Here is a 13881-nt window from a genome sequence, read left to right on the forward strand (position 1 = left end):
ACCCTGAAGCCAATGTCAGTGGACAGCTAAAATAAGATTTTTAAACTATTTTGCAAAACCAAGTATTTTATTTTCCCTCTTATAAAATATTTTCTACTGAGAATGATTTAACTTGGGTAAGGTATGGCTTTAGGGTTTATTTAATAAACTGAGAGACAACAGCGTGATTTTTGACACTCATTATGACTCAAAACATAGTTTATTCAACAGCAGCTTGTTCATGGCTATTCTTTTCATTCTATTATTGACAATGGAACATTTGGGGAAAGCTTGTATTCCCATAAAAGTTAAACACGAGTTAAAATGGAAAGAAATTTGGTGTGGAAGTTTGTATAATGACAGTATTTATTGGAAAGAAAATTGCATAATATAATTTTATTTCCATGAAACAAGCTATCACAAATCTCACACTTGAGACTCAATATAAAATGTTAATTATCAAGGGTTATAATCTCATACATTTAAAGGCAACACTACATGTTGAATTATGGAATAAGCAGAGCCTCTCTCCATCTGGTTCTAGAGTCAAGGCAATGTCTTGACCATCATATTTGGAAGTGTCTTTGACATCACAATATCTCAAAATACAATAGCACACACAGAGTGTCCTCAAGCACTTTCTTGGTAAAACCAGTTTGGAAACTTTTATCTTACACACAAGGCATGTTTCTCTTTTGTAATACAGCACCCTGTGAAGATTCAGAAGGCCAGGATGGATTATACCTTGTGTGGTATTTCTAGATCAGAGGTGAAATAACAAAGGACTATCAATGTATTATAAAGCTTATAAAGATAAGATATTTAATCAAGCTGTCGTTGAGGCAAATTATAGTGATTCACCCCAAAGCATGCTATTTCCTCTGGTAAATATTATCATTTCATCAATTTCACAACCAGGAAATCCAAGCTTTGGAAAATGTAAATAACTTTCCCCATATCACCTAAACAGGGATGACGAAACAAACTGCCGTATGACTCCATATTCTAATACCACACTGACTCCAATAACTTTCCTTAACTGAATGTATGTTAAAAATATTATTGTTTAGCTAATTCAGATACTATAGGAAGCAACATCAATGTGAATAATACAGAGTGTGAACGGAAGAAAATTTTACTTAAACTTTGGAATATGCCTATGTTTGGATATGGGTGTTGCTAATGTCCTGGAAACTGTCCCCAAAGCCAGGATAGGTAATTAGCTATCTTGATTTTGGAGCAAACCTCATACCTCTTTCTTTCCCTTTCAATGACTTTTGGATTTGAAATTTCCAAACCACAAAAGGAGATTAATGTACTTATGGAGATAAAAGAACAGATTTGAAATCATGATTATCTGAAATACCTGGTTGCTGTTTTTATAAAAGATAGTTTAGGGGTATAAACAGGAATGGTGATAATATTAACAGAGGAGCTATTAGAACTGAGCAGATGACAATGTCATGAGAAAGTTAAAGGCAAGATTTATTTGGGATAAGTCTGTATAGTTCATGCATTCATAGCTGATACTTTTAGTGACAACATCCCTTGCTATTTCCATATCACCAAGGAGACAGAAAAACACTTGGAACTAAAAAGGCAGCTCAACTAATTAATTTGTAATGGTGCTTTCAAACTGAATGTTATATTCTGAGTTTCTGAAAGAATTACACTTTGTGGTCAGCTAAAGATTTTGGAAAGGACTAGACATATTAAACATTCTGACAAATATTTTCCAATTTACATGGTTTAAAAATCACTAAAATGCCTGCAACATCTGATAACAAGGAAAATCTAAGAGTAAAAACTATTTTATTCAATATAGGGTTATGATTTTCATTGAATAAAATAAAATATCAAATAATATGAAATCAATAACACAAGTAGTATATACTTTTAGAAAATTTATAAGTGATTTTAAAAAAGAAAATGTAAGATTCAATATACTGAAAGGTAAACAACAAAAACAAAACCCAGGACTTCCCTGGTGGTGCAGTGGTTAAGAATCTGCCTGCCAATTCAGGGGACATGGGTTCGAGCCCCAGTACGGGAAGATCCCACATACGACAGAGCAACTAAGCCCATGCGCCACAACCACTGAACCTGCGCTCTAGAGCCCACAAGCCACAACTACTGAGCCCACGTGCCACAACTACTGACACCCACGTGCCTAGAGCACATGCTCGACAACAAAGAGAAGCCGCCATGATGTGAATCCTGTGCACTGCAATGAAGAGTAGCCCCTGCTCGCAGCAACTAGAGAAAGCCCACGCAAAGCAACGAAGACCCAACACAGCCCAAAATAAAATTAATTAATTAAAAAAAAAATAGACTGAGCACAGCAGGCATAATAGAGCCAGGCCATGCCTGCCCAAATTGGGGAAACTAAACAAAACAAAACCCAAGCCACCTTAACACAAACAATGGTAACTTAAAAAAAACTTTTACCTTGTGTAAAATAGGTACAAAATATTTGTTGTTTATAATTTACTTCTTATTGCTGTAGTAGCAATTAAAAAATATAATATTATTAAGGTAATATTTAAATATTAAATGTTTTAACATGAAACTATTCTGCCTTTTAAAAGATATTTATAGTAAAGGAGCACTTCATTCCCCTCACAACTAATATATCATAATTTTTCTAAAACTGTGTCTCTTTACTTTTCAGAACAGTAACAGTTGAATTCAAATCAAGATGAAGCAGGATCTGAAGGTTCTGGAGAACATAATAATAAAAATACACAACAAAATAATTTCACTTATTATGCAACTGCAGAACCAGGCCAAGTAAATATGCCGCATCAACCAGAAATTTCATGCAGTAGATATTACCTCTAGTTAACAGAGGAGGAAACTGAGCCTCAGGCCATGTATTTAGTGTGAAATCACTGGTGGTCAGTAGAAGAACTTTGAGGTCCATGATTTTAACCATTATATTTTCAGTTTGAAATAAAATATTAAATCTTCTCTATACCAAAGCAAAATTCAAATCTCTGAGTTTACAGATTCAATACCTAAAGAAAATATTTGTAGCCTGTAAGACAAATGATTTATTTCCCTTCTAAACAAATGACTCCTATAGGCAATGGAAATAATAGTCATAGATATAATCACTGCAGGGGAGGAAAAAATTTCTCCACTATCCTCTTAGAGTTTCCATCTGGGTCTAAGAATTAAACTGACATAAGACAGATTAACCCAAGAAAATCATACAAATTCTGTTACATTTTTACACATACATGGGAGCCTTCACAAGAGAATGAAGAAGTGACCAGAAGAGGAAGCACTTATACCTTTTAGGCAAAGAAACAATAAATTTGTGAAGAATTGACAAGATAAAGGAGTTTGGCTGGGGTAGTAAATGGTGAAGAAGTAAGTAGGAAGATAAGGTGGGTTAGTTTAACAAAACTTGTTTGAACAGATTTCTTGGCCCCAAATTCCTTGTCTCTGGTGAAAACGATGCCTTCCTTCCTCCTAGTACAGAGAGGTTACTTTTCACATGGGAGTTTTATCTCCTGCTTTCAGGAAGAAAAAGGAGGGTCAGAACGTCCTTTTTGCATCTGCTGTGTCTTAAGCATCTTTAATTTAAAATAATCAATATGCAAAACTGACGTATTTGGGGGTAAAATGTTCTGGTTTCCTTTAGCAGGCAAGTCTAGGAACATAAATACAAATGGCCAATAAACACAAAATACTTAACCTCATTAATAAGTGGGGAAATGCAAATAAAAGTATAATACAACTTTATCAAACAGGCAAAAATTCAAAACATCACAATGGATAAAACGAGGCTTCTGTGTACTATTTTTTAGGAGTATAAGATAGTACCTGTAAAAGAAATACACATACCCTTTGATTCAGCAGGTCCATGTCTTAGTATCTCTCCAACAGAAATATTTTCATAAATAGGCAAGGATGCATGTTCAAGAATATTCTTTTTTTGTGTGTGTGTGGTACATGGGCCTCTCACTGTTGTGGCCTCTCCCATTGCGGAGCACAGGCTCCGGACGCGCAGGTTCAGCGGCCATGGCTCACTGAACCAGCCGCTCCGCGGCATGTGTGATCTTCCCGGACTGAGGCACAAATCCGTGTCCCCTGCATCGGCAGGCGGACTCTCAACCACTGTGCCACCAGGGAAGCCCAAGAATATTCTTAATAACATTTTTAAACTATAAAGAATTAGAACGAATTTAAAGTAAATCAGTTGGGGACTAGTTAAACAAATTGTGCTACATTTTTTAACAGAATAAAATTCAGACTTTTAAAATAATGAAGTAGATGTATAAGCAGTAGAAGGATATCCATGATATGACACTGAATTTAAAAAGCAGATTGCAGTGTAGTATGTTAGTCATGACACAATTTGGCTAAAAAAAGAGATATGTATATCTGAATATTCATAAGTACAGATGTACTAGGATAAAAACTGAATTGTTAAAAATGGTTACATCTCGGGACTTCCCTGGTGGCGTGGTAGTTAAGAATCTGCCTGCCAATGAGGGGGACACAGGTTCGATTCCTGGTCTAGGAAGATCCCACAGGCCATGGAGCAACTAAGCCTGTGCACCACAACTACTGAGTCTACACTCTGGAGCCCACAAACCACAACTACTGAGTCCGTGTGCTGCAACTACTGAATCCCATGCTCTCTGGGGCCTCGTGCTGCAACTACTGGGCCTGCGTGCTGCAACTACTAAAGCCCGCATGCCTAGAGCCTGTGCTCCACAACAAGGGAAGTCACTGCAATGAGAAGCCTGTGCACAGCGATGAAGAGTAGCCCATGCTAGCTGCAACTAGAGAAAGCCTGTGTGCTGCAAAGAAGACAAAAAACAGCCAAAATAAATAAATAGATTGTAAAAAAAAAGAAAATAATTATGCAAATGCTAATTAGATTTCTATAAAAAAATTAAAATGGTTACATCTCATAAGGGAAACTTGTAAGGAAAAGTAGGTAAGGAAGAAACATAATACATTTCAAAAGATTTGTTAATTTGTAATCATTTCCAACTTTTTAGGTGAAAATGTTTCAGTCAAAAGGAGATAAGCATTTTAAGAAGTAAGAGAAGCACATCCCTAAAGAAGTTTGCATAGATAGAAGCTGACTTGAGAAAATCTCAAGGAGAAGGTGAAGTTTAAGGAAATGGAGTTCTCTGGAAACCACTCAGTCCAATTGCCTCTCAATTAAAAATTCTTCTTCCAACCCTAAAAACTGAAAGATGCAATATTTTGTTTGCTTGATTTTTTATTAGAATTATTGAAGTATATTTTATGTACAGTAAAATTGAACCAGTTTTAAGTACACAAACCTTGACAAGTGGTAGAGCACCACGTTATTATGTTTTAAGGCTCATCATTGCACCATAGCAAAGGATCTGATAATCCATCCTTTCCAAGCACATTTACACTTCAATGGAAGGCTGCTCAAGATGCTTTAACCCAAGGGGATGAAACTCTTAAGTGTCAGAATCCATCAAATCACTTTAAGTCAGCACAAATTGCCCATGACCAGGCTCCAGGCCATTCAGGAAGCAAGCTAGTAATTATCTGTGAGGTATCTAGAGTCTAGATAAGTACTCCAGAAAGTGGACATGGAGGGAACATACCTCAACATAATAAAGATCATATACTTCAACATAATAAAGGTCATATATTACAAACCCACATCTAACATCATTCACAATGGTGAAAAACTGAAAGCATTTCCACTAAGGTCAGGAACAAGACAAGGATATCCACCCTCATCACTCTTATTAAAACATAGTTTTGGAAGTCCTAGCCATAGCAATCAGAGAAGAAAAAGAAATAAAAGGAGTACAAATTGGAAAAGAAGTAAAACTGTCACGCTTTACAAATGACATAATACTATACATAGAAAATCTGAAGGAGGCCACTAGAAAACTACTAGAACCAATCAATGAATTTGGTAAGGTTCCAGGATACAAAATTAATGCACAGAAATCTCTTGCATTCCTATACATTAATGACAAAAGATCAAAAGGAGAACTTAAGGAAACAATCCCATTAACCATTGCAACAAAAAGAATAAAATACCTAGGAATAAACCTACCTAAGGAGGCAAATACCTGTACTCAGAAAACTATAAAACACTGATGAAAGAAATCAAAGATGACATAAACAGATGGAAAAATATACCATGTTCTTGGATTGGAAGAATCAATATTGTGGAAACGACTATAAAGCCCAAAGCAATCTACAGATTCAGTGCAGTCACTATCAAATTACCAACAGCATTGTTCACAGAATTAGAACAAAAAATTTAACAGTTTGTATAGAAACACAAAAGACCCAGAATAGCCAAAGTAATTTTGAGAAAGAAAAATGGAGCTGGAGGAATCAGGCTCCCTGACTTCAAACTATATTAAAAAGCTACAGTAATAAAGACAGTAGGGTACTGGCACAAAAACAGAAACATAGATCAATGGTACAGGATAGAAAGTCGAGAGATAACCCATTCACATATGGTCATCTAAGTTATGACAAAGGAGGCAAGAATACACAATGGAGAAAAGACAGTCTCTTCAATAAGTGGTACTGGGAAAACTAGACAGCTACATGGAAAAGAATGAAATTAGAACACTACCTAACACCATACACAGAAATAAACTAAAAATGGATTAAAGAGCTAAATGCAAGAATAGACACGATAAAACTCTTAGAGGAAAGCATACGAAAAACACTCTTTGACATAGACCACAGTAAGATCTTTTTTGACCCAACTCCTAGAATAAGGAAAACAAAAGCAAAAATAAACAAATGGGACCTAATTAAACTTAAAAGCTTTTGCACAGCAAAGAAAACCATAAACAAGATGAGGAGACAGCCCTCAGAATGGGAGAAAATATTTGCAAATGAAGCAACCAAAATATGCAAACAGCTCATGGAGCTCAATATCCAAAAAATAAACAACCCAATTAAAAAAGGGGTGGAAGACCTAAATAGACATTTCACCAAAAAAGACATACAGATGGCCAAGAAGCACATGAAAAGATGCTCAACATTGAGAGGGTAAATGCAGAAGCAAGAAAAACTACAATCCTGCAGCCTGTTGAAACAAAAACCACATTCACAGAAAAGGAGACAAGATGAAAAAGCAGAGGACTATGCAGCAGATGAAGGAACAAGATAAAAGCCCAGAAAAACAACTAAAAGAAGTGGAGATAGACAACATTCCAGGAAAAGAATTCAGAATAATGATAGTGAAGATGATTCAGTACCTCTGAAAAAGAATGGAGGCAAAGATCAAGAAGATGCAAGAAATGTTTAACAAAGACCTAGAAGAATTAAAGAACAAACAAACAGAGATGAACAATACAATAACTGAAATGAAAACTGCACAAGAAGGAATCAATAGCAGAATAATTGAGGCAGAAGAATGGATAAGTGACCTGGAAGACAGAATGGTGGAATTCACTGCTGCAAAACAAAATAAAGAAAAAAGAATGAAAAGGAAAGAAGACAGCCTAAGAGACCTCTGAGACAACATTAAATGCAACAACATTCTCATTATAGGGGTCCCAGAAGGAAAAGAGAGAGAGAAAGGACCAGAGAAAATATTTGAAGAGATTATAGTCAAAAACTTCCCTAACATGGGAAAGGAAATAGCCACCCAAATTCAGGAAGCATGGCAAATCCCATACAGTATAAACCTAAGGAGAAACAGGTCGAGACACATAGTGATCAAACTGGCAAAAATTAAACACAAAGAAAAATTCTTGAAAGCAGCAAGGGAAAAATGACAAATAACAAACAAGGGAACTCCCCTAAGGTTAACAGCTGATTTCTCAGCAGAAACTCTACAAGCCAGAAGGGAGTGGCATGATATACTTAAAGTGATGAAAGAGAAGAACCTACAACCAAGATTACTCTACCCACAAGGATCTCATCCAGATTTGACAGCGAAATCAAAAAGTTTACAGACAAGCAAAAGCTAAGAGAATTCAGAACAACCAAACCAGCTGTACAACAAATGCTAAAGGAATTTCTCTAAGTGGGAAATGCAAGAGAAGAAAAGGATACACAAAAACAAACCCAAAACAATCAAGAAAAATGGTCATAAGAACATACATATCAATAATTACATTAAACGTGAATGGATTCAATGCTCCAACCAAAAGACACAGGCTTGCTGAATGGATACAAAAAACAAGACCCCTATATATGCTGTCTACAAGATATCCACTTCAGACTTAGGGACACATACAGACAGAAAGTGAGGGGATGGAAAAAATACTCCATGCAAATGGAAATCAAAAGAAAGCTGGAGTAGCAATAGTCATATCAGGTAAAACAGACTTTAAAATAAAGAATGTTACAAGAGACAAGGAAGGACACTATATAATGCTCAAGGGATTAATCCAAGAAGAAGATATAACAATTATAAATATATAGGCACTCAACATAGGAGCACTTCAATACAGCTAACAGCTGTAAAACAGGAAATCAACAGTAACACAATAATAGTGAGGGACTTTAACACCTCACTAAAACCAACGGACAGGTCATCCAAAATTAAAATAAATAAGGAAACAGAAGCTTAAAATGACACAACAGACCACATAGATTTAACTGATATTTATAGCACACTCCATCCAAAAACAGCAGATTACACTTTCCTCTCAAGTGCACATGGAATATTCTCGAGGATAGATCTATCGAGGATAGATCACATGTTGGGTCACAAATCAAGCTTCAGTAAATTTAAGAAAATTGAAATCATATCAAGCATCTTTTCTCACCACAGTGCTATGAGATTAGAAATGAATTGCAGGGGAAAATACGTAAAAATCACAAACACATGGAGGCTAAACCCTACGTTACTAAATAACCAAGAGATCACTGAAGAAATCAGAGGAAATGAAAAAATACCTAGAGACACATGACAATGAAAACATGATGATCCAAAACCTATGAGATGCAGCAAAAGCAGTTCTAAGAGGAAAGTTTATAGCTATACAAGCCTACTTCAAGAAACAAGAAAAATCTCAAATAAATAAACTAACATTAAATCTAAAGGAACTATAGATAGAAGAACAAACAAAACCCAAAGTTAGCAGAAGGAAAGAAATCATAAAGATCAGAGCAGAAATAAATGAAATAGAAATAAAGAAAACAATAGCAAAGATCAATAAAACTAGAAGCTGGTTCTTTAAGAAGATAAACAAAATTGATAAACCATTAGCCAGACTCATCAAGAAAAAGAGGGAGAGGATTCAAATCAATAAAATTAGAAATGAAAAAGGAGAAGTTACAACAGACACCACAAAAATACAAAGCAGCCTAAGAGACTACTACAAGCAACTCTATGCCAATAAAATGGACAACCAGGAAGAAATGGACAAATTCTTAGAAAGGTATAACCTTCCAAGACTGAACCAGGAAGAAATAGAAAATATGAATGGACCAATCACAAGTAATGAAATTGAAAATATGATTAAAAATCTTCCAACAAACAAAAGTCTGGGACCAGATGGCTTCACAGGTGAATTCTACCAAAAATTTAGAGAAGAGCTAACACCCATCCTTCTCAAACTCTTCCAAAAAATTGTGGAGGAAGGAACACTCCCAAACTCATTTTATGAGGCCACCATCACCCTGATACCAAAACTAGACAAAGATACTACAAAATAAAAGAAAAATTACAGACCAAAATCACTGAAGAATATAGATGGAAAAAACCTCAACAAAATACTAGAAAACAGAACCAAACAACACAATAAAAGGATCATACACCACAATCAAGTGAGATTTATCCCAGGGATGCAAGGATTCTTCATTATACACAAATCAATCAATGTGAGACACCATATTAACAAACTGAAGAATAAAAATTAAATGATTATCTCAATAGATGCAGAAAAAGGTTTTGTCAAAATTCAACACCCATTTATGATAAAAACTCTCCAGAAAGTGGGCATATAGGGAACCTACTTCAACATAATAAAGGCCATATATGAAAAACCCACAGCAAACATCATTCCCAATGGTGAAAAACTGAAAGCATTTCCTCTAGGATCAGGAACAAGACAAGGATGTGCACTCTCACCGCTGTTATTCAACATAGTTTTGGAAGTCCTAGCCTCGGCAAGAAGAGAAGGAAAAGAAATAAACAGAATACAAATTGGAAAAAAAGAAATAAAACTGTCACTGTTTTCAAATTACATGATATTATACATAGAGAATCCTAAAGATGCCACCAGAAAACCACTAGAGCTAATCGATGATTTTGGTAAAGTTGCAGGATACAAAATTAATGCACAGAAAACTCTTGCATTCCTATACACTAATGATGAAAAATATGAGAGAGAAGTTAAAGAAACACTCCCATTAACTATTACAGCAAAAAGAATAAAATTCCTAGGAATAAACCTACCTAGGGAGACAAAAGACCTGTATGCAGAAACCTATAAGACACTGATGAAAGGAATTACAGATGATAACAACAGATGGAGAGATATACCATATTCTTGGATTGGAAGAATCAATATTGTGAAAGTGACTGTCCTACCCAAAGCAATCTACAGATTCAATGCAATCCCTGTCAAATTACCAATGGTATTTTTTATGGAACTACAACAAAAAATCTTAAAATTTGTATGGAGACACAAAAGACCCTGAATAGCCAAAGCAGTCTTGAGGGAAAAAAGTGGAGCTGGAGGAATCAGACTCCCTGACTTCAGACTATACTACAAAGCAACAGTAATCAAGACCATATGGTACTGGCACAAAAACAGAAACATAGATCAATGGAACAAGATAGAAAGCCCAGAGGTAAACCCACGCACCTATGGTCAACTAATCTATGACAAAGGAGGCAAGGATATACAATGGAGAAAAGACAGTCTCTTCAATAAGTGGTGCTGGAAAACTGGACAGCTACATGTAAAAGAATGAAATTAGAACACTCCTTAACACCATACACAAAAAATAAACCCAAAATGGATTAGAGAGCTAAATGTAAGACCGGACAATATAAAACTCTTAGAGGAAAACATAGGAAGAACACTCTTTGACATAAATCACAGCAAGACCTTTTTTGATCCACCTCCTAGAGTAATGGAAAAAAAACAAGAATAAACAAATGAGACTTAATGAAACTTAAAAGCTTTTGCACAGCAAAGGACACCATAAACAAGATGAAAAGACAACCATCAGAATGGGAGAAAATATTTGCAAACGAATCAACAAAGGATTAATCTCCAAAATATGTAAACAGCTCATGCAGCTCAGTATTAAATAAACAAACTAATCCAAATATGGGCAGAAGACCTAAATAGACATTTCTCCAAAGAAGACATGCAGATGACCAAGAAGCACATGAAAAGCTGCTCAACATCACTAATTATTAGAGAAATGCAAATCAAAACTACAATGAGGTAACAGCTCACACCACTTAGAATGGGCTTCATCAGAAAATCTACAAGCAACAAATGCTGGAGTGGGTGTGGAGAAAAGGGAACCCCCTTGCACTGTTGGTGGGAATGTAAATTGATACAGCCATTATGGAGAACGGTATGGAGGTTCCTTAAAAAACTAAAAATAGAATTACTATATGATTCAGCAATCCCACTACTGGACATATACCCAGAGAAAACCACAATTCAAAAAGACACATGCACCCTAATGTTCATTGCAGCACTATTTACAATAGCCAGGTAATGGAAGCAACCTAAATGCCTATCAACAGATGAATAGATAAAGAGGTTGTGGTACATATATGCAATGGAATATTACTCAGCCATAAAAAGGAATGAAATTGAGTCATTTCTTGAGATGTGGATGGATCTAGAAACTCATACAGAGTGAGGTAAGTCAGAAAGAGAAAAACAAATATCATATATTAACACATATATGTGGAACCCAGAAAAATGGTACAGATGAACCAGTTTGTAGGGCAGAAATTGAGACACAGATGTAGAGAACAAACATATGGACACCAAGGGGGAAACCCGTGGGGGTGTGGGGATGGTGATGTGATGAAATGGGTGATTGGGATTGACATGTATACACTGATGTGTATAAAATTGATGACTTATAAGAACCTGCTGTATAAAATTAAAAAAAAGGTGCTCAACATCACGAATTATTAGAGAAATGCAAATCAAAAGTACAGTGAGGTATCACCTCACACCAGTCAGATTGGCCATCATCAAAAACTCCACTAACAATAAATGCTGGAGATGGTGTGGAGAAAATGGAACGCTTTTGCACTGTTGGTGGGGATGTAAATTGATACAGCCACTATGGAGAACAGTATGGAGGTTCCTTAAAAATCTAAGAATAGAAATACCATATGACCCAGCAATCCCACTACTGGGTATATACCCTGTGAAAATGATAATTCAAAAAGAGTCATGGTATAAAAAAATAAAAATCAAAAATTCAAGAAAGGAAAAAAAAGAGGCATGTACCACATAGTTAATTGCAGGTCTATTTACAATAGCCAAGACATGGAAGCAACCTAAGTGTCCATCGACAGAATGGATAAAGAAGATGTGGCACATATATACATGGAATATTACTCAGCCATAAAAAGAAATGAAACTGAGTTATTTATAGTGAGGTGGATGGATCTAGAGTCTGCCATACAGAGTGAAGTAAGTCAGAAAGAGAAAAACAAATACTGTATGCTAACACATATATATGGATCTAAAAAAAAAAGGAAAAATTGTTCTGAAGAACCTAGGGGCAGGACAGGAATAAGGATGCAGATGTAGAGAATGGACTTGAGGAAACAGGGAGTGGGAAAGTTAAGCTGGGAAGAAGTGAGAGAATGGCATGGACATATATACACTACCAAATGTAAAATAGATAGCTAGTGGGAAGAAGCTTCATAGCACAGGGAGATCAGCTTGGTACTTTGTGACCACCTAGAGGGGTGGGATAGGGAGGATGGGAGTGGGACACAAGGGGGAGGAGATATGGGGATATATGTATATGTATAGCTGATTCACTTTGTTATAAAGCAGAAACTAACACAGCATTGTAAAGCAATTATACTTCAATAAAGATGTTAAAAAATAAATAAAGTATAACAGTATAAAATTTAAAGGTTAAAAAAGAAAGAAAAGAATAGACCAATTCTAAAAGAATTTTCCAAAATAGAAACAGTACATCTTCCTCACATTTTGACTATTGCAAATATCCTAATTATACAATCCAAAGTAGTCTCAATTGTCCAATGTATCTGAAATAGTCCATAAGAACAAAAATCATAGTGAATGTCAAAAGTAAAGTCATACCACTAAGTGTGTGAATAATAGAACAATCATTTACAATTTAACAATTAGTATAACAATTAAAATAAATTAAAGAATAATTGTTTAAATTAAAATATTGGGTTTATGCTTTTTCTTAGATGTTTAAGAATCAATTCTAGGCCTTAATAAGAATTACATAAATATAGGCTTTCATTCACCATGCTACCTAAAATTTAGATAATTTCATCATCAGAATGTTTAGCAAAAGTTTTAAATTCTAAGAGAAATGAAAAATGTAAGCCTTCAAGGTTTTATCTTTTCTTTGGCAGGCAGGAAGTTTGATTATTATTTTATTACAATTAATTTCCTCTCTCAGAAGTGCTGCAATAACTGAAAAGACATAGGACTAGAAAGAAGTAAAGATAATTTTCCCCTCTTTTTTGTTTAGCCTAATATTCTGGTTTAAACGTATTCTGTAATTTTTGTTTATTTTTAGTGTTATGCTAATTGTTAAACAATTTTTAAGTGATTTTTCTATGATTCATATACTTACTGTTGTGATTAACTTTTTACTGGTCAGTTAACCATTATCAAGAGCAGGAAAAGCTAAATCTATCCTGCCTCTAGCCCTACTCCACACATCCCTCAACCTCACAACTGAGTACTCTCGCCCCACCGTTTA

The sequence above is a fragment of the Tursiops truncatus genome, chromosome 17 (assembly GCF_011762595.2).
Source record: "Tursiops truncatus isolate mTurTru1 chromosome 17, mTurTru1.mat.Y, whole genome shotgun sequence".
NCBI lineage: Eukaryota > Metazoa > Chordata > Mammalia > Artiodactyla > Delphinidae > Tursiops > Tursiops truncatus.